Source organism: Ambystoma mexicanum, chromosome 4q (assembly GCF_040938575.1).
Source record: "Ambystoma mexicanum isolate Mex_15411 chromosome 4q, UKY_AmexF1_1, whole genome shotgun sequence".
NCBI lineage: Eukaryota > Metazoa > Chordata > Amphibia > Caudata > Ambystomatidae > Ambystoma > Ambystoma mexicanum.
In genome coordinates, this window is record NC_090928.1 from 244,574,883 (window position 1) to 244,601,374 (window position 26,492).

Consider the following 26,492-nt stretch of genomic DNA (forward strand, 5'->3'; position numbering starts at 1 on the left):
TGCATAGAGATGGAGGTGGGATGGTTAACTGGCAACTCTGAGTAACTAAACCTGTAGTGCTTGGCTGCATACCAAAGCAGCAGCAGAGCCCAGGCCCTGGCACATAAACTGCGACACAGGGAGGAAGGCTGTGGGGTCTCAGTAACTTCAAGAATGGAGCCAGTGACTGACATGACTTCAGGGCTTCTAGCTCCCCCCTCCTCAACCAACCAAGATCCAAGAATCTATGCGTGTGAAGGATCACTTCCATGCTCAGACACCAGACACTGAGCCTTTTTCCATTTAGAAAACGTCCTGAAAGCTTTTCCATGCAAGCACGTGGGTTCCCATATGTCCTAATTGTATCTATGCTCTCTCTCTGCCTGACTTCTGCGCTACACTTAGCTTTTAAGTCCTGAAGCGCGTTTTGAAAGTGGCAATTGATAAGGCAGTGTTTGAAGGATAGTTAAATCAATAAGAAAATCACACACCTAAAAGCAAAGTCTACAAGACATTGCTAAGCTTTATTCAGGATTAAGGCCTAGAACTATTTAAAGAGGTAGCATTAAGGAATGTTTGATAACACTGCCTAAAGCCAGCCAGCAATGCAGTGCGATGTGCTACATAGAAAATGTGCAACAAGAAGGAGTCAAGGCCATAGCACTAAGTTTGGTATAATCAGAGAAAAATACCTTTGAAACACTACTTTTTTAGAGCCTCAATACATAGAATTGAATGGCGTTCTGTTTATTCGGTCAATAAGACTTACAAGTAAAGAATGATTCTCGCTTGGCAGGTGATAAAAAGTACCTGCCTGCCAGGTCATCCTTATGCAGGGGACATGCTCATCTACTTTGTATCATTCCGATTTGGTACATGTGCTGCCGAAGCGCACAAAGTTAAAGACACCCCACACAGTATTTATGACGCCAGAATGTGCAGGCTTTTAAACATAGGCCCACTTGGTATGGTGTAACTTTGGCCAGACACCTATTATTTATGGAGGAGATATGAATATGAGGGTAAAAAAACAATGATCCAGGTTTCTTCACTGCTCTTTTAATCCAAAATAACTGATTTGTTTGTCGGACTATAACATTCAGAGGTGCAAAGGGTCATGGTCCAGGTTGCATAGAAAGAGAGAAGACGCATCACAATGGCTTAGTGATGTATGCCTGAAAGCAGCCCAAAGGTCTGATAGGCCAGAAAAAAGACTCTGTGCTTGTGATCATGTGTTTGTGGGTCAGTTACCTCTTCATGAATAATCAGCTGTATATGGTGCCACCGCCAGAGGGTGCCAGTTCGATGCCTGCAGGCAACATATGTATTCTATGACTGATTTCAATTTTCATCTGGATGACATGCTTAGGATGCCTATCCCCTCACCCATTTTCCAGCGGTCTAGTGTCATTATATACGCACAGTAAATCTCTTACACCAGGTATTAGATCAAAGTGAAGTAATTTTTTCAACTTGTGAGGCTCGTGGTACTAACTTTTTTTTGGGTTATAACTGAGGGCGTTTGATACTATAAGTAAATGTTTAAAGCATATATTCCGCTGCAGGGCTCTGCCACTTACATTTGAGGGTCAGGACTGCAGGGAGGCGCATGGTAAAGAGTGACCCTCGTGAGTATTACCCCGAATAGTATATATGACATAATTCCCATGGTAACGGCCTGGAGATTCTGATGCTCCCGTTAAAAAGGAATAAAAAGAATGTTTATGATTTTAAGTTTTTCTTAAATTCTATTGTATTATCATTCTAATAAAAATAATTAAACATTAAAAAAAAAGTAAGGAAGGCAATAATGTAAATTTGGTTGTTCCCGTAGCTGGATGTGGTGATCCAGAAAGGGGGAGACCTATGGCAATGAAGGGTATTACTTAAGTGAGAGCAGGGAGAGAGGGTGATACAATTATTGGCAGCTGATGAGAGAAGACACATCTGACGATTCCTTTACTGGTCCAGGTAAGAGGCCAAGTGCCACCTATGACAGGGGGCTTCTGTTGTAGGGAGTGCCCTGTGCCCCATCCCTCCTGGTGCAGTGTTGCCCCGTCACTGTTCACAAACATTCTCCCGCGCAGGGAGTCAGTCTTAGCATAGCTATCTGAGACAGGGACTGTCACAGGTTTACTCCTGACAAAGCCTTTGGAAGGCATTTGGAACCCAGGGAGGTAGGAAAAAAAAGGCCTCATCAACCCTTTGGCGCTGCTGTAAAAAAGTGGCAGTATTTCAGTTCCAAGCCACTATTTTCCATTACCGCACCGCCGAGTTATAGGTTTGACGCGAAGTGAAGGATTTACCTCCAAAAACACTCTGGAGGTAAATCTCTCACTTCAAGATAAAAAAATCATCAGATTTACTGTGGCGGAATTACCGCTCGCAGTAAACCAAATAAGTCCCCATGGAGTCCAATGGAAAACGGGGTCTAACAGCCCTGCTACCAACTGATAATCCTGCAATAAATTTACGGACCCGCATGGAGATAATGGTAACCGAGATTGGTGGTAATTTCTCTGGAATGACTGCCAAACTCATAATAAGGCCCAATAGTTCTAAATATGAGTTTAGCTGTGCCATAGAAAAGTGGCAGTAATTCTCATGCTGCCACATTTCTGACCGGGAATTGATTTACCACAATGCCATAATATAGGTTTGGCATCTAATTGGAGGACTGACCTCCAGCATATTGCTGGAGGTAAGCCCTCCATTTAAAGGTCATAAACTGCTCGATTTACAGTAGTGGAATTACCATATGTGCTAAATGTGACAAAATGCTGATGTAGACCTGTGGATGCCAAATGGGGAGTAACACAACTGTTAACTCACTTAAAATCCTGCCATAAGTTTGAGGGACCGAGCGGTGGTAACTGTAAAAGAATTTGGCAGTAATCCCTCAAGAATTACCACCAAACTCGTAAAGGCCCAATGAATGAACAGAAGACTGTTAAAAGTGAAATCAGCGGCCCAGCGAGGCCAACAGGTTAGTTTGGTAATATATGCCATCCTAGATAGAGAAAGGAGAATGGATGGTAAGACATAGAGAGAAGTGAACTGATTGACCCTTTTGCGTCTTTCCAAGGACAGTCTGTTGTAGATAGGCCAAATCTGATCCGAATGCACCTGGCCCATTTCCCCATCATGATCCTCGAGCCAGTCCACCTTAGCTTACCACAGAAGTCTGTACACTGCTGGTTTACTTTTCTGACTGGAGGGTAAATCTATGCCTGACATTTGAAACATCCTTTGGTTTGGATAAAGGTGATCCCTACACCATGCGTTGGAAAAAATATTGATGTCTCCCCTAGGGTGAGACCTATAGCAATATGCAAGACAGAGGGATAAGTACACTTCTAAGTAACCTGTGTAGTAAGAATTATAGCTGGACAAAAACAAAATGTGACCACAATAAAGCCTTTGTCTAATGTACTACATGGTTCATTTGACGCAATTAATATAACTGACTATTCAATGCATCCATTTACATTAATGGGTCACTGTCCACATTAATGGCATGGGTGAGGGCACTCTAGCACAAAGCACTCATCAAGAGAAGCACATAAATATGTTCACCTGCAATAGGCAGTGACTAGGTAGCAGAGAGGGCAGTTTGCTAGCACCAAAACACTGTTATGAACCCTGCAACCAGCCTTCTGTTAGACTTCAGAGGTAGCTCCTAGAAACAGGAAAAGTTGGTTTCACATGTATGCTACCACATCAGGTACAGCAAACATTATCAGAGCACCTGTTTAAGAAAGGCACCTTGGAGACCTTTGGGTCCCTCAACTGGCAGTAGAAGGATTACACAAGAGGTACAGGAGCCAGTGGTGCAATGTAAACCTCCTCTGACTGTGAAACCAGAGGTTGTATCTTGCACCCCTATCCGATTTGACATCTTTCCAGACTTCTGGTTTAATTGCTTTAAGGTTCAGTCCAGTGTATCTCAGTGTTTGCAATATAGTCTTCATTATATGGGTGGGACATGCTGTGAACATTCATGAACAGGGCTGATTCTATGGCAGTACAAGACTAGGCAGCATTCTAAAGCCTCAACATCAAGGCTCACCAGATGGCCCCTAAAAGTAAGAAATGGTTTCTATTTCCCTGCATGTGTGCTCTAATGGAGTCGAGTTGGGCTTTGGCTTATGTTCAGGAGACAAATATCACATTTATATACTATGGCAACTGTCCGGCACAGCCCCCACCTGCAGAGCAAAGAATATTTTTTGGCTATGATTCAGGCAGGAAAGAAATCCTGCCATCGAGGGCAGCAACATTTTGAAATACACAGCCACACCTGACAGCTGGTAGCGAGCAGGGCTGATGTGTCTGTCCCTGGGCAGGGCAATGAGCACCCTTCTCTCTAGCCCTCTGCCCTTCACGTCCCTGATCGGCCACGATCGGCCAATGACCTCTCTATGAGAGCTGCAGTTGAGCTTTTTATGGACCTCAGTAACTCATGGACAGGTGGCAAATTGTACACCGGATAAAGGCTTAACCTCATCTTTCTGGCTGGTGGGCTGAATCTGGGTCTTCTCCAACAGGCTGGCAGTCAAACAGGGCTTCGAGCGGCTGAAAAAGTGGGCTCCCCAGAAGACAACGGCAAATGATTTGCATAGGCAGAGCTCCATCTCTCTCTCTCTCTCTCTCTCTCTCTCTCTCTCTCTCTCTCTCTGCCCTAGACGTGCTTACTCTACAATAGCAAGATTGTTACAAATGCATAGAGATGGAGGTGGGATGGTTAACTGGCAACTCTGAGTAACTAAACCTGTAGTGCTTGGCTGCATACCAAAGCAGCAGCAGAGCCCAGGCCCTGGCACATAAACTGTGACACAGGGAGGAAGGCTGTGGGGTCTCAGTAACTTCAGGAATGGAGCCAGTGACTGACATGACTTCAGGGCTTCTAGCTCCCCCCTCCTCAACCAACCAAGATCCAAGAATCTATGCGTGTGAAGGATCACTTCCATGCTCAGACACCAGACACTGAGCCTTTTTCCATTTAGAAAACGTCCTGAAAGCTTTTCCATGCAAGCACGTGGGTTCCCATATGTCCTAATTGTATCTATGCTCTCTCTCTGCCTGACTTCTGCGCTACACTTAGCTTTTAAGTCCTGAAGCGCGTTTTGAAAGTGGCAATTGATAAGGCAGTGTTTGAAGGATAGTTAAATCAATAAGAAAATCACACACCTAAAAGCAAAGTCTACAAGACATTGCTAAGCTTTATTCAGGATTAAGGCCTAGAACTATTTAAAGAGGTAGCATTAAGGAATGTTTGATAACACTGCCTAAAGCCAGCCAGCAATGCAGTGCCATGGGCTACATAGAAAATGTGCAACAAGAAGGAGTCAAGGCCATAGCACTAAGTTTGGTATAATCAGAGAAAAATACCTTTGAAACACTACTTTTTTAGAGCCACAAGACATAGAATTGAATGGCGTTCTGTTTATTCGGTCAATAAGACTTACAAGTAAAGAATGATTCTCGCTTGGCAGGTGATAAAAAGTACGGAACTCCAGGATTTTGCACGTCATCCTTATGCAGGGGCCATGCTCATCTACTTTGTATCATTCCGATTTGGTACATGTGCTGCCGAAGCGCACAAAGTTAAAGACACCCCACACAGTATTTATGACGCCAGAATGTGCAGGCTTTTAAACATAGGCCCACTTGGTATGGTGTAACTTTGGCCAGACACCTATTATTTATGGAGGAGATATGAATATGAGGGTAAAAAAACAATGATCCAGGTTTCTTCACTGCTCTTTTAATCCAAAATAACTGATTTGTTTGTCGGACTATAACATTCAGAGGTGCAAAGGGTCATGGTCCAGGTTGCATAGAAAGAGAGAAGACGCATCACAATGGCTTAGTGATGTATGCCTGAAAGCAGCCCAAAGGTCTGATAGGCCAGAAAAAAGACTCTGTGCTTGTGATCATGTGTTTGTGGGTCAGTTACCTCTTCATGAATAATCAGCTGTATATGGTGCCACCGCCAGAGGGTGCCAGTTCGATGCCTGCAGGCAACATATGTATTCTATGACTGATTTCAATTTTCATCTGGATGACATGCTTAGGATGCCTATCCCCTCACCCATTTTCCAGCGGTCTAGTGTCATTATATACGCACAGTAAATCTCTTACACCAGGTATTAGATCAAAGTGAAGTAATTTTTTCAACTTGTGAGGCTCGCGGTACTAACTTTTTTTTGGGTTATAACTGAGGGCGTTTGATACTATAAGTAAATGTTTAAAGCATATATTCCGCTGCAGGGCTCTGCCACTTACATTTGAGGGTCAGGACTGCAGGGAGGCGCATGGTAAAGAGTGACCCTCGTGAGTATTACCCCGAATAGTATATATGACATAATTCCCATGGTAACGGCCTGGAGATTCTGATGCTCCCGTTAAAAAGGAATAAAAAGAATGTTTATGATTTTAAGTTTTTCTTAAATTCTATTGTATTATCATTCTAATAAAAATAATTAAACATTAAAAAAAAGTAAGGAAGGCAATAATGTAAATTTGGTTGTTCCCGTAGCTGGATGTGGTGATCCAGAAAGGGGGAGACCTATGGCAATGAAGGGTATTACTTAAGTGAGAGCAGGGAGAGAGGGTGATACAATTATTGGCAGCTGATGAGAGAAGACACATCTGACGATTCCTTTACTGGTCCAGGTAAGAGGCCAAGTGCCACCTATGACAGGGGGCTTCTGTTGTAGGGAGTGCCCTGTGCCCCATCCCTCCTGGTGCAGTGTTGCCCCGTCACTGTTCACAAACATTCTCCCGCGCAGGGAGTCAGTCTTAGCATAGCTATCTGAGACAGGGACTGTCACAGGTTTACTCCTGACAAAGCCTTTGGAAGGCATTTGGAACCCAGGGAGGTAGGAAAAAAAAGGCCTCATCAACCCTTTGGCGCTGCTGTAAAAAAGTGGCAGTATTTCAGTTCCAAGCCACTATTTTCCATTACCGCACCGCCGAGTTATAGGTTTGACGCGAAGTGAAGGATTTACCTCCAAAAACACTCTGGAGGTAAATCTCTCACTTCAAGATAAAAAAATCATCAGATTTACTGTGGCGGAATTACCGCTCGCAGTAAACCAAATAAGTCCCCATGGAGTCCAATGGAAAACGGGGTCTAACAGCCCTGCTACCAACTGATAATCCTGCAATAAATTTACGGACCCGCATGGAGATAATGGTAACCGAGATTGGTGGTAATTTCTCTGGAATGACTGCCAAACTCATAATAAGGCCCAATAGTTCTAAATATGAGTTTAGCTGTGCCATAGAAAAGTGGCAGTAATTCTCATGCTGCCACATTTCTGACCGGGAATTGATTAACCACAATGCCATAATATAGGTTTGGCATCTAATTGGAGGACTGACCTCCAGCATATTGCTGGAGGTAAGCCCTCCATTTAAAGGTCATAAACTGCTCGATTTACAGTAGTGGAATTACCATATGTGCTAAATGTGACAAAATGCCGATGTAGACCTGTGGATGCCAAATGGGGAGTAACACAACTGTTAACTCACTTAAAATCCTGCCATAAGTTTGAGGGACCGAGCGGTGGTAACTGTAAAAGAATTTGGCAGTAATCCCTCAAGAATTACCACCAAACTCGTAAAGGCCCAATGAATGAACAGAAGACTGTTAAAAGTGAAATCAGCGGCCCAGCGAGGCCAACAGGTTAGTTTGGTAATATATGCCATCCCAGATAGAGAAAGGAGAATGGATGGTAAGACATAGAGAGAAGTGAACTGATTGACCCTTTTGCGTCTTTCCAAGGACAGTCTGTTGTAGATAGGCCAAATCTGATCCGAATGCACCTGGCCCATTTCCCCATCATGATCCTCGAGCCAGTCCACCTTAGCTTACCACAGAAGTCTGTACACTGCTGGTTTACTTTTCTGACTGGAGGGTAAATCTCTCCCTGACATTTGAAACATCCTTTGGTTTGGATAAAGGTGATCCCTACACCATGCGTTGGAAAAAATATTGATGTCTCCCCTAGGGTGAGACCTATAGCAATATGCAAGACAGAGGGATAAGTACACTTCTAAGTAACCTGTGTAGTAAGAATTATAGCTGGACAAAAACAAAATGTGACCACAATAAAGCCTTTGTCTAATGTACTACATGGTTCATTTGACGCAATTAATATAACTGACTATTCAATGCATCCATTTACATTAATGGGTCGCTGTCCACATTAATGGCATGGGTGAGGGCACTCTAGCACAAAGCACTCATCAAGAGAAGCACATAAATATGTTCACCTGCAATAGGCAGTGACTAGGTAGCAGAGAGGGCAGTTTGCTAGCACCAAAACACTGTTATGAACCCTGCAACCAGCCTTCTGTTAGACTTCAGAGGTAGCTCCTAGAAACAGGAAAAGTTGGTTTCACATGTATGCTACCACATCAGGTACAGCAAACATTATCAGAGCACCTGTTTAAGAAAGGCACCTTGGAGACCTTTGGGTCCCTCAACTGGCAGTAGAAGGATTACACAAGAGGTACAGGAGCCAGTGGTGCAATGTAAACCTCCTCTGACTGTGAAACTAGAGGTTGTATCTTGCACCCCTATCCGATTTGACATCTTTCCAGACTTCTGGTTTAATTGCTTTAAGGTTCAGTCCAGTGTATCTCAGTGTTTGCAATATAGTCTTCATTATATGGGTGGGACATGCTGTGAACATTCATGAACAGGGCTGATTCTATGGCAGTACAAGACTAGGCAGCATTCTAAAGCCTCAACATCAAGGCTCACCAGATGGCCCCTAAAAGTAAGAAATGGTTTCTATTTCCCTGCATGTGTGCTCTAATGGAGTCGAGTTGGGCTTTGGCTTATGTTCAGGAGACAAATATCACATTTATATACTATGGCAACTGTCCGGCACAGCCCCCACCTGCAGAGCAAAGAATATTTTTTGGCTATGATTCAGGCAGGAAAGAAATCCTGCCATCGAGGGCAGCAACATTTTGAAATACACAGCCACACCTGACAGCTGGTAGCGAGCAGGGCTGATGTGTCTGTCCCTGGGCAGGGCAATGAGCACCCTTCTCTCTAGCCCTCTGCCCTTCACGTCCCTGATCGGCCACGATCGGCCAATGACCTCTCTATGAGAGCTGCAGTTGAGCTTTTTATGGACCTCAGTAACTCATGGACAGGTGGCAAATTGTACACCGGATAAAGGCTTAACCTCATCTTTCTGGCTGGTGGGCTGAATCTGGGTCTTCTCCAACAGGCTGGCAGTCAAACAGGGCTTCGAGCGGCTGAAAAAGTGGGCTCCCCAGAAGACAACGGCAAATGATTTGCATAGGCAGAGCTCCATCTCTCTCTCTCTCTCTCTCTCTCTCTCTCTCTCTCTCTCTCTCTCTCTCTCTGCCCTAGACGTGCTTACTCTACAATAGCAAGATTGTTACAAATGCATAGAGATGGAGGTGGGATGGTTAACTGGCAACTCTGAGTAACTAAACCTGTAGTGCTTGGCTGCATACCAAAGCAGCAGCAGAGCCCAGGCCCTGGCACATAAACTGTGACACAGGGAGGAAGGCTGTGGGGTCTCAGTAACTTCAGGAATGGAGCCAGTGACTGACATGACTTCAGGGCTTCTAGCTCCCCCCTCCTCAACCAACCAAGATCCAAGAATCTATGCGTGTGAAGGATCACTTCCATGCTCAGACACCAGACACTGAGCCTTTTTCCATTTAGAAAACGTCCTGAAAGCTTTTCCATGCAAGCACGTGGGTTCCCATATGTCCTAATTGTATCTATGCTCTCTCTTTGCCTGACTTCTGCGCTACACATAGCTTTTAAGTCCTGAAGCGCGTTTTGAAAGTGGCAATTGATAAGGCAGTGTTTGAAGGATAGTTAAATCAATAAGAAAATCACACACCTAAAAGCAAAGTCTACAAAACATTGCTAAGATTTATTCAGGATTAAGGCCTAGAACTATTTAAAGAGGTAGCATTAAGCAATGTTTGATAACACTGCCTAAAGCCAGCCAGCAATGCAGTGCCATGGGCTACATAGAAAATGTGCAACAAGAAGGAGTCAAGGCCATAGCACTAAGTTTGGTATAATCAGAGAAAAATACCTTTGAAACACTACTTTTTTAGAGCCACAAGACATAGAATTGAATGGCGTTCTGTTTATTCGGTCAATAAGACTTACAAGTAAAGAATGATTCTCGCTTGGCAGGTGATAAAAAGTACGGAACTCCACGATTTTGCACGTCATCCTTATGCAGGGGCCATGCTCATCTACTTTGTATCATTCCGATTTGGTACATGTGCTGCCGAAGCGCACAAAGTTAAAGACACCCCACACAGTATTTATGACGCCAGAATGTGCAGGCTTTTAAACATAGGCCCACTTGGTATGGTGTAACTTTGGCCAGACACCTATTATTTATGGAGGAGATATGAATATGAGGGTTAAAAAACAATGATCCAGGTTTCTTCACTGCTCTTTTAATCCAAAATAACTGATTTGTTTGTCGGACTATAACATTCAGAGGTGCAAAGGGTCATGGTCCAGGTTGCATAGAAAGAGAGAAGACGCATCACAATGGCTTAGTGATGTATGCCTGAAAGCAGCCCAAAGGTCTGATAGGCCAGAAAAAAGACTCTGTGCTTGTGATCATGTGTTTGTGGGTCAGTTACCTCTTCATGAATAATCAGCTGTATATGGTGCCACCGCCAGAGGGTGCCAGTTCGATGCCTGCAGGCAACATATGTATTCTATGACTGATTTCAATTTTCATCTGGATGACATGCTTAGGATGCCTATCCCCTCACCCATTTTCCAGCGGTCTAGTGTCATTATATACGCACAGTAAATCTCTTACACCAGGTATTAGATCAAAGTGAAGTAATTTTTTCAACTTGTGAGGCTCGTGGTACTAACTTTTTTTTGGGTTATAACTGAGGGCGTTTGATACTATAAGTAAATGTTTAAAGCATATATTCCGCTGCAGGGCTCTGCCACTTACATTTGAGGGTCAGGACTGCAGGGAGGCGCATGGTAAAGAGTGACCCTCGTGAGTATTACCCCGAATAGTATATATGACATAATTCCCATGGTAACGGCCTGGAGATTCTGATGCTCCCGTTAAAAAGGAATAAAAAGAATGTTTATGATTTTAAGTTTTTCTTAAATTCTATTGTATTATCATTCTAATAAAAATAATTAAACATTTAAAAAAAAGTAAGGAAGGCAATAATGTAAATTTGGTTGTTCCCGTAGCTGGATGTGGTGATCCAGAAAGGGGGAGACCTATGGCAATGAAGGGTATTACTTAAGTGAGAGCAGGGAGAGAGGGTGATACAATTATTGGCAGCTGATGAGAGAAGACACATCTGACGATTCCTTTACTGGTCCAGGTAAGAGGCCAAGTGCCACCTATGACAGGGGGCTTCTGTTGTAGGGAGTGCCCTGTGCCCCATCCCTCCTGGTGCAGTGTTGCCCCGTCACTGTTCACAAACATTCTCCCGCGCAGGGAGTCAGTCTTAGCATAGCTATCTGAGACAGGGACTGTCACAGGTTTACTCCTGACAAAGCCTTTGGAAGGCATTTGGAACCCAGGGAGGTAGGAAAAAAAGGCCTCATCAACCCTCTGGCGCTGCTGTAAAAAAGTGGCAGTATTTCAGTTCCAAGCCACTATTTTCCATTACCGCACCGCCGAGTTATAGGTTTGACGCGAAGTGAAGGATTTACCTCCAAAAACACTCTGGAGGTAAATCTCTCACTTCAAGATAAAAAAATCATCAGATTTACTGTGGCGGAATTACCGCTCGCAGTAAACCAAATAAGTCCCCATGGAGTCCAATGGAAAACGGGGTCTAACAGCCCTGCTACCAACTGATAATCCTGCAATAAATTTACGGACCCGCATGGAGATAATGGTAACCGAGATTGGTGGTAATTTCTCTGGAATGACTGCCAAACTCATAATAAGGCCCAATAGTTCTAAATATGAGTTTAGCTGTGCCATAGAAAAGTGGCAGTAATTCTCATGCTGCCACATTTCTGACCGGGAATTGATTTACCACAATGCCATATTATAGGTTTGGCATCTAATTGGAGGACTGACCTCCAGCATATTGCTGGAGGTAAGCCCTCCATTTAAAGGTCATAAACTGCTCGATTTACAGTAGTGGAATTACCATATGTGCTAAATGTGGCAAAATGCCGATGTAGACCTGTGGATGCCAAATGGGGAGTAACACAACTGTTAACTCACTTAAAATCCTGCCATAAGTTTGAGGGACCGAGCGGTGGTAACTGTAAAAGAATTTGGCAGTAATCCCTCAAGAATTACCACCAAACTCGTAAAGGCCCAATGAATGAACAGAAGACTGTTAAAAGTGAAATCAGCGGCCCAGCGAGGCCAACAGGTTAGTTTGGTAATATATGCCATCCCAGATAGAGAAAGGAGAATGGATGGTAAGACATAGAGAGAAGTGAACTGATTGACCCTTTTGCGTCTTTCCAAGGACAGTCTGTTGTAGATAGGCCAAATCTGATCCGAATGCACCTGGCCCATTTCCCCATCATGATCCTCGAGCCAGTCCACCTTAGCTTACCACAGAAGTCTGTACACTGCTGGTTTACTTTTCTGACTGGAGGGTAAATCTCTCCCTGACATTTGAAACATCCTTTGGTTTGGATAAAGGTGATCCCTACACCAAGCGTTGGAAAAAATATTGATGTCTCCCCTAGGGTGAGACCTATAGCAATATGCAAGACAGAGGGATAAGTACACTTCTAAGTAACCTGTGTAGTAAGAATTATAGCTGGACAAAAACAAAATGTGACCACAATAAAGCCTTTGTCTAATGTACTACATGGTTCATTTGACGCAATTAATATAACTGACTATTCAATGCATCCATTTACATTAATGGGTCGCTGTCCACATTAATGGCATGGGTGAGGGCACTCTAGCACAAAGCACTCATCAAGAGAAGCACATAAATATGTTCACCTGCAATAGGCAGTGACTAGGTAGCAGAGAGGGCAGTTTGCTAGCACCAAAACACTGTTATGAACCCTGCAACCAGCCTTCTGTTAGACTTCAGAGGTAGCTCCTAGAAACAGGAAAAGTTGGTTTCACATGTATGCTACCACATCAGGTACAGCAAACATTATCAGAGCACCTGTTTAAGAAAGGCACCTTGGAGACCTTTGGGTCCCTCAACTGGCAATAGAAGGATTACACAAGAGGTACAGGAGCCAGTGGTGCAATGTAAACCTCCTCTGACTGTGAAACTAGAGGTTGTATCTTGCACCCCTATCCGATTTGACATCTTTCCAGACTTCTGGTTTAATTGCTTTAAGGTTTAGTCCAGTGTATCTCAGTGTTTGCAATATAGTCTTCATTATATGGGTGGGACATGTTGTGAACATTCATGAACAGGGCTGATTCTATGGCAGTGCAAGACTAGGCAGCATTCTAAAGCCTCAACATCAAGGCTCACCAGATGGCCCCTAAAAGTAAGAAATGGTTTCTATTTCCCTGCATGTGTGCTCTAATGGAGTCGAGTTGGGCTTTGGCTTATGTTCAGGAGACAAATATCACATTTATATACTATGGCAACTGTCCGGCACAGCCCCCACCTGCAGAGCAAAGAATATTTTTTGGCTATGATTCAGGCAGGAAAGAAATCCTGCCATCGAGGGCAGCAACATTTTGAAATACACAGCCACACCTGACAGCTGGTAGCGAGCAGGGCTGATGTGTCTGTCCCTGGGCAGGGCAATGAGCACCCTTCTCTCTAGCCCTCTGCCCTTCACGTCCCTGATCGGCCACGATCGGCCAATGACCTCTCTATGAGAGCTGCAGTTGAGCTTTTTATGGACCTCAGTAACTCATGGACAGGTGGCAAATTGTACACCGGATAAAGGCTTAACCTCATCTTTCTGGCTGGTGGGCTGAATCTGGGTCTTCTCCAACAGGCTGGCAGTCAAACAGGGCTTCGGGCGGCTGAAAAAGTGGGCTCCCCAGAAGACAACGGCAAATGATTTGCATAGGCAGAGCTCCATCTCTCTCTCTCTCTCTCTCTGCCCTAGACGTGCTTACTCTACAATAGCAAGATTGTTACAAATGCATAGAGATGGAGGTGGGATGGTTAACTGGCAACTCTGAGTAACTAAACCTGTAGTGCTTGGCTGCATACCAAAGCAGCAGCAGAGCCCAAGCCCTGGCACATAAACTGTGACACAGGGAGGAAGGCTGTGGGGTCTCAGTAACTTCAGGAATGGAGCCAGTGACTGACATGACTTCAGGGCTTCTAGCTCCCCCCCTCCTCAACCAACCAAGATCCAAGAATCTATGCGTGTGAAGGATCACTTCCATGCTCAGACACCAGACACTGAGCCTTTTTCCATTTAGAAAACGTCCTGAAAGCTTTTCCATGCAAGCACGTGGGTTCCCATATGTCCTAATTGTATCTATGCTCTCTCTCTGCCTGACTTCTGCGCTACACATAGCTTTTAAGTCCTGAAGCGCGTTTTGAAAGTGGCAATTGATAAGGCAGTGTTTGAAGGATAGTTAAATCAATAAGAAAATCACACACCTAAAAGCAAAGTCTACAAGACATTGCTAAGCTTTATTCAGGATTAAGGCCTAGAACTATTTAAAGAGGTAGCATTAAGGAATGTTTGATAACACTGCCTAAAGCCAGCCAGCAATGCAGTGCCATGTGCTACATAGAAAATGTGCAACAAGAAGGAGACAAGGCCATAGCACTAAGTTTGGTATGATCAGAGAAAAATACCTTTGAAACACTACTTTTTTAGAGCCACAAGACATAGAATTGAATGGCGTTCTGTTTATTCGGTCAATAAGACTTACAAGTAAAGAATGATTCTCGCTTGGCAGGTGATAAAAAGTACGGAACTCCACGATTTTGCACGTCATCCTTATGCAGGGGCCATGCTCATCTACTTTGTATCATTCCGATTTGGTACATGTGCTGCCGAAGCGCACAAAGTTAAAGACACCCCACACAGTATTTATGACGCCAGAATGTGCAGGCTTTTTAACATAGGCCCACTTGGTATGGTGTAACTTTGGCCAGACTCCTATTATTTATGGAGGAGATATGAATATGAGGGTAAAAAAACAATGATCCAGGTTTCTTCACTGCTCTTTTAATCCAAAATAACTGATTTGTTTGTCGGACTATAACATTCAGAGGTGCAAAGGGTCATGGTCCAGGTTGCATAGAAAGAGAGAAGACGCATCACAATGGCTTAGTGATGTATGCCTGAAAGCAGCCCAAAGGTCTGATAGGCCAGAAAAAAGACTCTGTGCTTGTGATCATGTGTTTGTGGGTCAGTTACCTCTTCATGAATAATCAGCTGTATATGGTGCCACCGCCAGAGGGTGCCAGTTCGATGCCTGCAGGCAACATATGTATTCTATGACTGATTTCAATTTTCATCTGGATGACATGCTTAGGATGCCTATCCCCTCACCCATTTTCCAGCGGTCTAGTGTCATTATATACGCACAGTAAATCTCTTACACCAGGTATTAGATCAAAGTGAAGTAATTTTTTCAACTTGTGAGGCTCGTGGTACTAACTTTTTTTTGGGTTATAACTGAGGGCGTTTGATACTATAAGTAAATGTTTAAAGCATATATTCCGCTGCAGGGCTCTGCCACTTACATTTGAGGGTCAGGACTGCAGGGAGGCGCATGGTAAAGAGTGACCCTCGTGAGTATTACCCCGAATAGTATATATGACATAATTCCCATGGTAACGGCCTGGAGATTCTGATGCTCCCGTTAAAAAGGAATAAAAAGAATGTTTATGATTTTAAGTTTTTCTTAAATTCTATTGTATTATCATTCTAATAAAAATAATTAAACATTTAAAAAAAAGTAAGGAAGGCAATAATGTAAATTTGGTTGTTCCCGTAGCTGGATGTGGTGATCCAGAAAGGGGGAGACCTATGGCAATGAAGGGTATTACTTAAGTGAGAGCAGGGAGAGAGGGTGATACAATTATTGGCAGCTGATGAGAGAAGACACATCTGACGATTCCTTTACTGGTCCAGGTAAGAGGCCAAGTGCCACCTATGACAGGGGGCTTCTGTTGTAGGGAGTGCCCTGTGCCCCATCCCTCCTGGTGCAGTGTTGCCCCGTCACTGTTCACAAACATTCTCCCGCGCAGGGAGTCAGTCTTAGCATAGCTATCTGAGACAGGGACTGTCACAGGTTTACTCCTGACAAAGCCTTTGGAAGGCATTTGGAACCCAGGGAGGTAGGAAAAAAAAGGCCTCATCAACCCTTTGGCGCTGCTGTAAAAAAGTGGCAGTATTTCAGTTCCAAGCCACTATTTTCCATTACCGCACCGCCGAGTTATAGGTTTGACGCGAAGTGAAGGATTTACCTCCAAAAACACTCTGGAGGTAAATCTCTCACTTCAAGATAAAAAAATCATCAGATTTACTGTGGCGGAATTACCGCTCGCAGTAAACCAAATAAGTCCCCATGGAGTCCAATGGAAAACGGGGTCTAACAGCCCTGCTACCAACTGATAATCCTGCAATAAATTTACGGACCCGCATGGAGATAATGGTAACCGAGATTGGTGGTAATTTCTCTGGAATGACTGCCAAACTCATAATAAGGCCCAATAGTTCTAAATATGAGTTTAGCTGTGCCATAGAAAAGTGGCAGTAATTCTCATGCTGCCACATTTCTGACCGGGAATTGATTTACCACAATGCCATATTATAGGTTTGGCATCTAATTGGAGGACTGACCTCCAGCATATTGCTGGAGGTAAGCCCTCCATTTAAAGGTCATAAACTGCTCGATTTACAGTAGTGGAATTACCATATGTGCTAAATGTGACAAAATGCCGATGTAGACCTGTGGATGCCAAATGGGGAGTAACACAACTGTTAACTCACTTAAAATCCTGCCATAAGTTTGAGGGACCGAGCGGTGGTAACTGTAAAAGAATTTGGCAGTAATCCCTCAAGAATTACCACCAAACTCGTAAAGGCCCAATGAATGAACAGAAGACTGTTAAAAGTGAAATCAGCGGCCCAGCGAGGCCAACAGGTTAGTTTGGTAATATATGCCATCCCAGATAGAGAAAGGAGAATGGATGGTAAGACATAGAGAGAAGTGAACTGATTGACCCTTTTGCGTCTTTCCAAGGACAGTCTGTTGTAGATAGGCCAAATCTGATCCGAATGCACCTGGCCCATTTCCCCATCATGATCCTCGAGCCAGTCCACCTTAGCTTACCACAGAAGTCTGTACACTGCTGGTTTACTTTTCTGACTGGAGGGTAAATCTCTCCCTGACATTTGAAACATCCTTTGGTTTGGATAAAGGTGATCCCTACACCATGCGTTGGAAAAAATATTGATGTCTCCCCTAGGGTGAGACCTATAGCAATATGCAAGACAGAGGGATAAGTACACTTCTAAGTAACCTGTGTAGTAAGAATTATAGCACCACAAAAACCTATCACTGCACCTCAAATCTCACACCACCACGAGCCACATGCCCACCCCTAGCTCGGGAACCACATCCACCAAAGCCCCCACTACCCCGTTCAAATTCAGGGAAGTCACAGAACACGAAGTTATTGAGATAATGAACAAGATCAAACCATCCAATTGTAAAGGAGACCCCTGCCCCGCCAGCCTGATCAAAGACTGCACTGAAACACTCGCCCCTTTCCTTAAATCATTCATCAATGCCTCTTTCAAAGCCAACACTGTCCCTGACAGTCTAAAAGAAGCCTGGGTGCGCCCGCTTCTAAAAAAAACCACCCTCGACCCTGAAGTAGCTACCAACTACAGGCCCATCACCACTGTGCCTTTCCTGCTCAAGATTCTGGATAAAATGGCCTACACACAAATCCAGGATTATCTCGAAACCAACCATATCCTAGGAAAAAGACAGTCAGGCTTCCGACCAGGTCACGGAACAGAGTCAGCCCTACTTGATCTGAAAATACAGCTTGCAGACACTATGGATAAAGGCAAACCGGCACTCCTTCTCCTACTGGATCTATCTGCCGCCTTTGACCTTGTCAACCACGATATCCTAGGCATGCACCTAAAAAATGAAGCACACTTCTCCCCGGAAGCCATTGCATGGGTTGCCTCATTCCTAAATGGCAGACTCATGAAAGTCTTCTCAGACACTGCCTCGGCAACCCCTACCACCATCCACTGCGGCGTCCCACAAGGCTCCTGCACCGCCCCCACTCTCTACAATATATTCACCCTTCCTCTCTTCAAGGACCTCGACTGTCGTAACATAGCGTACACCAACTACGCAGACGATACGCAGGTACTACTCCCTCTAACTGGGACCTACGAAGAAGATGCTACTGCATTAACCAAAATCTACACAGCCATCCAAACCTGGATGGCGGCCAACGGCCTCTGCCTAAACGGGGACAAAACCGAAATCCTCATAGTAGGGACCAATGAAATTCTCAACAAACTCCCCCCCCAATACAAATCCTTCAACATTGACAACTCCACCATCTCAGTCTCCAAGTCTGTTAAAACCTTAGGCGTTCACCTAGATGCCTCACTATCTATGTCTCGCCAAGTCAACGCCATTGCCTCTTCCTCAGCACTTACCACCAAGATGATAAATGCTGTCAAGCCGTTTCTCTCCGCCAAAAACTGCCTGTCCATCGCCAGAGCCACTATAGGTACAAAACTAGACTACTGCAATGCACTGTTCCTAGGCACCTCCGCCCACAACCTAAAAAAACTCCAAATCACGCAAAACAATGCGCTCCGGGCAGCACTGTCCATTCCAAAAAGAGAACACATCTCGCAAGCAAGGAGAGATGCCCACTGGCTACCTGTGAAGGAACGCATACTGTTCAAAGCCATGACCATCACACACAGATGCCTATCCCTGGATGCCCCACCCTATCTCGCAGAAAGAATCACACCGAAAGCCTCCATCAGACCCACCAGAGCTCACCGCACCAACATGATTGATGTCCCCACGTTTCAAAGATCCAGGGCGGGAGGAACCAGCTTCCAACACCTCGCACCAAAAAACTGGAACTCCCTACCTACCTCACTAAGGAACGAAAAATCATACCATACCTTCCGTAAAAACCTCAAAACCCTCCTATTCCGCTAAAGTCTGCCACATTCACTCTCATGCTTGCATTGTATCCACAGCATAGCATAACCTTTAAGCTCAATGTTTATTACCAATGTGAAATGTACTATGTAACTCGGTTACATCTGTAAACACATTCCTATGCTTGTGTTCATGACTAAGTCTGCTGTAACAGCGCCACGATGCCCCAGGGCAGTTCTGTGCGCTTTATAAATGCAAATAAATAAATAAAATAAAAAATAGCTGGACAAAAACAAAATGTGACCACAATAAAGCCTTTGTCTAATGTACTACATGGTTCATTTGACGCAATTAATATAACTGACTATTCAATGCATCCATTTACATTAATGGGTCGCTGTCCACATTAATGGCATGGGTGAGGGCACTCTAGCACAAAGCACTCATCAAGAGAAGCACATAAATATGTTCACCTGCAATAGGCAGTGACTAGGTAGCAGAGAGGGCAGTTTGCTAGCACCAAAACACTGTTATGAACCCTGCAACCAGCCTTCTGTTAGACTTCAGAGGTAGCTCCTAGAAACAGGAAAAGTTGGTTTCACATGTATGCTACCACATCAGGTACAGCAAACATTATCAGAGCACCTGTTTAAGAAAGGCACCTTGGAGACCTTTGGGTCCCTCAACTGGCAGTAGAAGGATTACACAAGAGGTACAGGAGCCAGTGGTGCAATGTAAACCTCCTCTGACTGTGAAACTAGAGGTTGTATCTTGCACCCCTATCCGATTTGACATCTTTCCAGACTTCTGGTTTAATTGCTTTAAGGTTTAGTCCAGTGTATCTCAGTGTTTGCAATATAGTCTTCATTATATGGGTGGGACATGCTGTGAACATTCATGAACAGGGCTGATTCTATGGCAGTGCAAGACTAGGCAGCATTCTAAAGCCTCAACATCAAGGCTCACCAGATGGCCCCTAAAAGTAAGAAATGGTTTCTATTTCCCTGCATGTGTGCTCTAATGGAGTCGAGTTGGGCTTTGGCTTATGTTCAGGAGAGAAATATCACATTTATATACTATGGCAACTGTCCGGCACAGCCCCCACCTGCATAGCAAAGAATATTTTTTGGCTATGATTCAGGCAGGAAAGAAATCCTGCCATCGAGGGCAGCAACATTTTGAAATACACAGCCACACCTGACAGCTGGTAGCGAGCAGGGCTGATGTGTCTGTCCCTGGGCAGGGCAATGAGCACCCTTCTCTCTAGCCCTCTGCCCTTCACGTCCCTGATCGGCCACGATCGGCCAATGACCTCTCTATGAGAGCTGCAGTTGAGCTTTTTATGGACCTCAGTAACTCATGGACAGGTGGCAAATTGTACACCGGATAAAGGCTTAACCTCATCTTTCTGGCTGGTGGGCTGAATCTGGGTCTTCTCCAACAGGCTGGCAGTCAAACAGGGCTTCGAGCGGCTGAAAAAGTGGGCTCCCCAGAAGACAATGGCAAATGATTTGCATAGGCAGAGCCCCATCTCTCTCTCTCTCTCTCTCTCTCTCTCTCTCTGCCCTAGACGTGCTTACTCTACAATAGCAAGATTGTTACAAATGCATAGAGATGGAGGTGGGATGGTTAACTGGCAACTCTGAGTAACTAAACCTGTAGTGCTTGGCTGCATACCAAAGCAGCAGCAGAGCCCAGGCCCTGGCACATAAACTGTGACACAGGGAGGAAGGCTGTGGGGTCTCAGTAACTTCAGGAATGGAGCCAGTGACTGACATGACTTCAGGGCTTCTAGCTCCCCCCTCCTCAACCAACCAAGATCCAAGAATCTATGCGTGTGAAGGATCACTTCCATGCTCAGACACCAGACACTGAGCCTTTTTCCATTTAGAAAACGTCCTGAAAGCTTTTCCATGCAAGCACGTGGGTTCCCATATGTCCTAATTGTATCTATGCTCTCTCTCTGCCTGACTTCTGCGCTACACATAGCTTTTAAGTCCTGAAGCGCGTTTTGAAAGTGGCAATTGATAAGGCAGTGTTTGAAGGATAGTTAAATCAATAAGAAAATCACACACCTAAAAGCAAAGTCTACAAGACATTGCTAAGCTTTATTCAGGATTAAGGCCTAGAACTATTTAAAGAGGTAGCATTAAGGAATGTTTGATAACACTGCCTAAAGCCAGCCAGCAATGCAGTGCGATGTGCTACATAGAAAATGTGCAACAAGAAGGAGTCAAGGCCATAGCACTAAGTTTGGTATAATCAGAGAAAAATACCTTTGAAACACTACTTTTTTAGAGCCTCAATACATAGAATTGAATGGCGTTCTGTTTATTCGGTCAATAAGACTTACAAGTAAAGAATGATTCTCGCTTGGCAGGTGATAAAAAGTACCTGCCTGCCAGGTCATCCTTATGCAGGGGCCATGCTCATCTACTTTGTATCATTCCGATTTGGTACATGTGCTGCCGAAGCGCACAAAGTTAAAGACACCCCACACAGTATTTATGACGCCAGAATGTGCAGGCTTTTAAACATAGGCCCACTTGGTATGGTGTAACTTTGGCCAGACACCTATTATTTATGGAGGAGATATGAATATGAGGGTAAAAAAACAATGTTCCAGGTTTCTTCACTGCTCTTTTAATCCAAAATAACTGATTTGTTTGTCGGACTATAACATTCAGAGGTGCAAAGGGTCATGGTCCAGGTTGCATAGAAAGAGAGAAGACGCATCACAATGGCTTAGTGATGTATGCCTGAAAGCAGCCCAAAGGTCTGATAGGCCAGAAAAAAGACTCTGTGCTTGTGATCATGTGTTTGTGGGTCAGTTACCTCTTCATGAATAATCAGCTGTATATGGTGCCACCGCCAGAGGGTGCCAGTTCGATGCCTGCAGGCAACATATGTATTCTATGACTGATTTCAATTTTCATCTGGATGACATGCTTAGGATGCCTATCCCCTCACCCATTTTCCAGCGGTCTAGTGTCATTATATACGCACAGTAAATCTCTTACACCAGGTATTAGATCAAAGTGAAGTAATTTTTTCAACTTGTGAGGCTCGTGGTACTAACTTTTTTTTGGGTTATAACTGAGGGCGTTTGATACTATAAGTAAATGTTTAAAGCATATATTCCGCTGCAGGGCTCTGCCACTTACATTTGAGGGTCAGGACTGCAGGGAGGCGCATGGTAAAGAGTGACCCTCGTGAGTATTACCCCGAATAGTATATATGACATAATTCCCATGGTAACGGCCTGGAGATTCTGATGCTCCCGTTAAAAAGGAATAAAAAGAATGTTTATGATTTTAAGTTTTTCTTAAATTCTATTGTATTATCATTCTAATAAAAATAATTAAACATTAAAAAAAAAGTAAGGAAGGCAATAATGTAAATTTGGTTGTTCCCGTAGCTGGATGTGGTGATCCAGAAAGGGGGAGACCTATGGCAATGAAGGGTATTACTTAAGTGAGAGCAGGGAGAGAGGGTGATACAATTATTGGCAGCTGATGAGAGAAGACACATCTGACGATTCCTTTACTGGTCCAGGTAAGAGGCCAAGTGCCACCTATGACAGGGGGCTTCTGTTGTAGGGAGTGCCCTGTGCCCCATCCCACCTGGTGCAGTGTTGCCCCGTCACTGTTCACAAACATTCTCCCGCGCAGGGAGTCAGTCTTAGCATAGCTATCTGAGACAGGGACTGTCACAGGTTTACTCCTGACAAAGCCTTTGGAAGGCATTTGGAACCCAGGGAGGTAGGAAAAAAAAGGCCTCATCAACCCTTTGGCGCTGCTGTAAAAAAGTGGCAGTATTTCAGTTCCAAGCCACTATTTTCCATTACCGCACCGCCGAGTTATAGGTTTGACGCGAAGTGAAGGATTTACCTCCAAAAACACTCTGGAGGTAAATCTCTCACTTCAAGATAAAAAAATCATCAGATTTACTGTGGCGGAATTACCGCTCGCAGTAAACCAAATAAGTCCCCATGGAGTCCAATGGAAAACGGGGTCTAACAGCCCTGCTACCAACTGATAATCCTGCAATAAATTTACGGACCTGCATGGAGATAATGGTAACCGAGATTGGTGGTAATTTCTCTGGAATGACTGCCAAACTCATAATAAGGCCCAATAGTTCTAAATATGAGTTTAGCTGTGCCATAGAAAAGTGGCAGTAATTCTCATGCTGCCACATTTCTGACCGGGAATTGATTTACCACAATGCCATATTATAGGTTTGGCATCTAATTGGAGGACTGACCTCCAGCATATTGCTGGAGGTAAGCCCTCCATTTAAAGGTCATAAACTGCTCGATTTACAGTAGTGGAATTACCATATGTGCTAAATGTGACAAAATGCCGATGTAGACCTGTGGATGCCAAATGGGGAGTAACACAACTGTTAACTCACTTAAAATCCTGCCATAAGTTTGAGGGACCGAGCGGTGGTAACTGTAAAAGAATTTGGCAGTAATCCCTCAAGAATTACCACCAAACTCGTAAAGGCCCAATGAATGAACAGAAGACTGTTAAAAGTGAAATCAGCGGCCCAGCGAGGCCAACAGGTTAGTTTGGTAATATATGCCATCCCAGATAGAGAAAGGAGAATGGATGGTAAGACATAGAGAGAAGTGAACTGATTGACCCTTTTGCGTCTTTCCAAGGACAGTCTGTTGTAGATAGGCCAAATCTGATCCAAATGCACCTGGCCCATTTCCCCATCATGATCCTCGAGCCAGTCCACCTTAGCTTACCACAGAAGTCTGTACACTGCTGGTTTACTTTTCTGACTGGAGGGTAAATCTCTCCCTGACATTTGAAACATCCTTTGGTTTGGATAAAGGTGATCCCTACACCATGCGTTGGAAAAAATATTGATGTCTCCCCTAGGGTGAGACCTATAGCAATATGCAAGACAGAGGGATAAGTACACTTCTAAGTAACCTGTGTAGTAAGAATTATAGCTGGACAAAAACAAAATGTGACCACAATAAAGCCTTTGTCTAATGTACTACATGGTTCATTTGACGCAATTAATATAACTGACTATTCAATGCATCCATTTACATTAATGGGTCGCTGTCCACATTAATGGCATGGGTGAGGGCACTCTAGCACAAAGCACTCATCAAGAGAAGCACATAAATATGTTCACCTGCAATAGGCAGTGACTAGGTAGCAGAGAGGGCAGTTTGCTAGCACCAAAACACTGTTATGAACCCTGCAACCAGCCTTCTGTTAGACTTCAGAGGTAGCTCCTAGAAACAGGAAAAGTTGGTTTCACATGTATGCTACCACATCAGGTACAGCAAACATTATCAGAGCACCTGTTTAAGAAAGGCACCTTGGAGACCTTTGGGTCCCTCAACTGGCAGTAGAAGGATTACACAAGAGGTACAGGAGCCAGTGGTGCAATGTAAACCTCCTCTGACTGTGAAACTAGAGGTTGTATCTTGCACCCCTATCCGATTTGACATCTTTCCAGACTTCTGGTTTAATTGCTTTAAGGTTTAGTCCAGTGCATCTCAGTGTTTGCAATATAGTCTTCATTATATGGGTGGGACATGCTGTGAACATTCATGAACAGGGCTGATTCTATGGCAGTGCAAGACTAGGCAGCGTTCTAAAGCCTCAACATCAAGGCTCACCAGATGGCCCCTAAAAGTAAGAAATGGTTTCTATTTCCCTGCATGTGTGCTCTAATGGAGTCGAGTTGGGCTTTGGCTTATGTTCAGGAGACAAATATCACATTTATATACTATGGCAACTGTCCGGCACAGCCCCCACCTGCATAGCAAAGAATATTTTTTGGCTATGATTCAGGCAGGAAAGAAATCCTGCCATCGAGGGCAGCAACATTTTGAAATACACAGCCACACCTGACATCTGGTAGCGAGCAGGGCTGATGTGTCTGTCCCTGGGCAGGGCAATGAGCACCCTTCTCTCTAGCCCTCTGCCCTTCACGTCCCTGATCGGCCACGATCGGCCAATGACCTCTCTATGAGAGCTGCAGTTGAGCTTTTTATGGACCTCAGTAACTCATGGACAGGTGGCAAATTGTACACCGGATAAAGGCTTAACCTCATCTTTCTGGCTGGTGGGCTGAATCTGGGTCTTCTCCAACAGGCTGGCAGTCAAACAGGGCTTCGAGCGGCTGAAAAAGTGGGCTCCCCAGAAGACAATGGCAAATGATTTGCATAGGCAGAGCCCCATCTCTCTCTCTCTCTCTCTCTCTCTCTCTCTCTCTCTCTCTCTCTCTCTCTCTCTCTCTCTCTCTGCCCTAGACGTGCTTACTCTACAATAGCAAGATTGTTACAAATGCATAGAGATGGAGGTGGGATGGTTAACTGGCAACTCTGAGTAACTAAACCTGTAGTGCTTGGCTGCGTACCAAAGCAGCAGCAGAGCCCAGGCCCTGGCACATAAACTGTGACACAGGGAGGAAGGCTGTGGGGTCTCAGTAACTTCAGGAATGGAGCCAGTGACTGACATGACTTCAGGGCTTCTAGCTCCCCCCTCCTCAACCAACCAAGATCCAAGAATCTATGCGTGTGAAGGATCACTTCCATGCTCAGACACCAGACACTGAGCCTTTTTCCATTTAGAAAACGTCCTGAAAGCTTTTCCATGCAAGCACGTGGGTTCCCATATGTCCTAATTGTATCTATGCTCTCTCTCTGCCTGACTTCTGCGCTACACATAGCTTTTAAGTCCTGAAGCGCGTTTTGAAAGTGGCAATTGATAAGGCAGTGTTTGAAGGATAGTTAAATCAATAAGAAAATCACACACCTAAAAGCAAAGTCTACAAGACATTGCTAAGCTTTATTCAGGATTAAGGCCTAGAACTATTTAAAGAGGTAGCATTAAGGAATGTTTGATAACACTGCCTAAAGCCAGCCAGCAATGCAGTGCGATGTGCTACATAGAAAATGTGCAACAAGAAGGAGTCAAGGCCATAGCACTAAGTTTGGTATAATCAGAGAAAAATACCTTTGAAACACTACTTTTTTAGAGCCTCAATACATAGAATTGAATGGCGTTCTGTTTATTCGGTCAATAAGACTTACAAGTAAAGAATGATTCTCGCTTGGCAGGTGATAAAAAGTACGGAACTCCACGATTTTGCACGTCATCCTTATGCAGGGGCCATGCTCATCTACTTTGTATCATTCCGATTTGGTACATGTGCTGCCGAAGCGCACAAAGTTAAAGACACCCCACACAGTATTTATGACGCCAGAATGTGCAGGCTTTTAAACATAGGCCCACTTGGTATGGTGTAACTTTGGCCAGACACCTATTATTTATGGAGGAGATATGAATATGAGGGTAAAAAAACAATGATCCAGGTTTCTTCACTGCTCTTTTAATCCAAAATAACTGATTTGTTTGTCGGAATATAACA

General features: G+C 44.3%; 4 non-coding genes and 2 pseudogenes across 4 annotated transcripts; all 6 read right to left on the reverse strand.

Annotated features, from left to right (window-relative positions):
* Window positions 1–778: 778 nt before the first annotated feature.
* On the reverse strand, window positions 779–874 carry LOC138468665 (U6 spliceosomal RNA; annotated as a pseudogene).
* A 4,604-nt stretch (window positions 875–5,478) lies between these two features.
* Window positions 5,479–5,582, reverse strand: LOC138468647 (U6 spliceosomal RNA). The gene has a single exon (XR_011268394.1). It is a non-coding gene; the product is annotated as a U6 spliceosomal RNA (small nuclear RNA).
* Window positions 5,583–10,193: 4,611 nt separating this feature from the next.
* Window positions 10,194–10,297, reverse strand: LOC138468621 (U6 spliceosomal RNA). Its single transcript, XR_011268371.1, has one exon. It is a non-coding gene; the product is annotated as a U6 spliceosomal RNA (small nuclear RNA).
* A 4,580-nt stretch (window positions 10,298–14,877) lies between these two features.
* Window positions 14,878–14,981, reverse strand: LOC138468622 (U6 spliceosomal RNA). The gene has a single exon (XR_011268372.1). It is a non-coding gene; the product is annotated as a U6 spliceosomal RNA (small nuclear RNA).
* Window positions 14,982–21,465: 6,484 nt separating this feature from the next.
* On the reverse strand, window positions 21,466–21,561 carry LOC138468663 (U6 spliceosomal RNA; annotated as a pseudogene).
* Window positions 21,562–26,185: 4,624 nt separating this feature from the next.
* LOC138468623 (U6 spliceosomal RNA) lies at window positions 26,186–26,289 on the reverse strand. The gene has a single exon (XR_011268373.1). It is a non-coding gene; the product is annotated as a U6 spliceosomal RNA (small nuclear RNA).
* Between the last annotated feature and the right edge of the window lie 203 nt (window positions 26,290–26,492).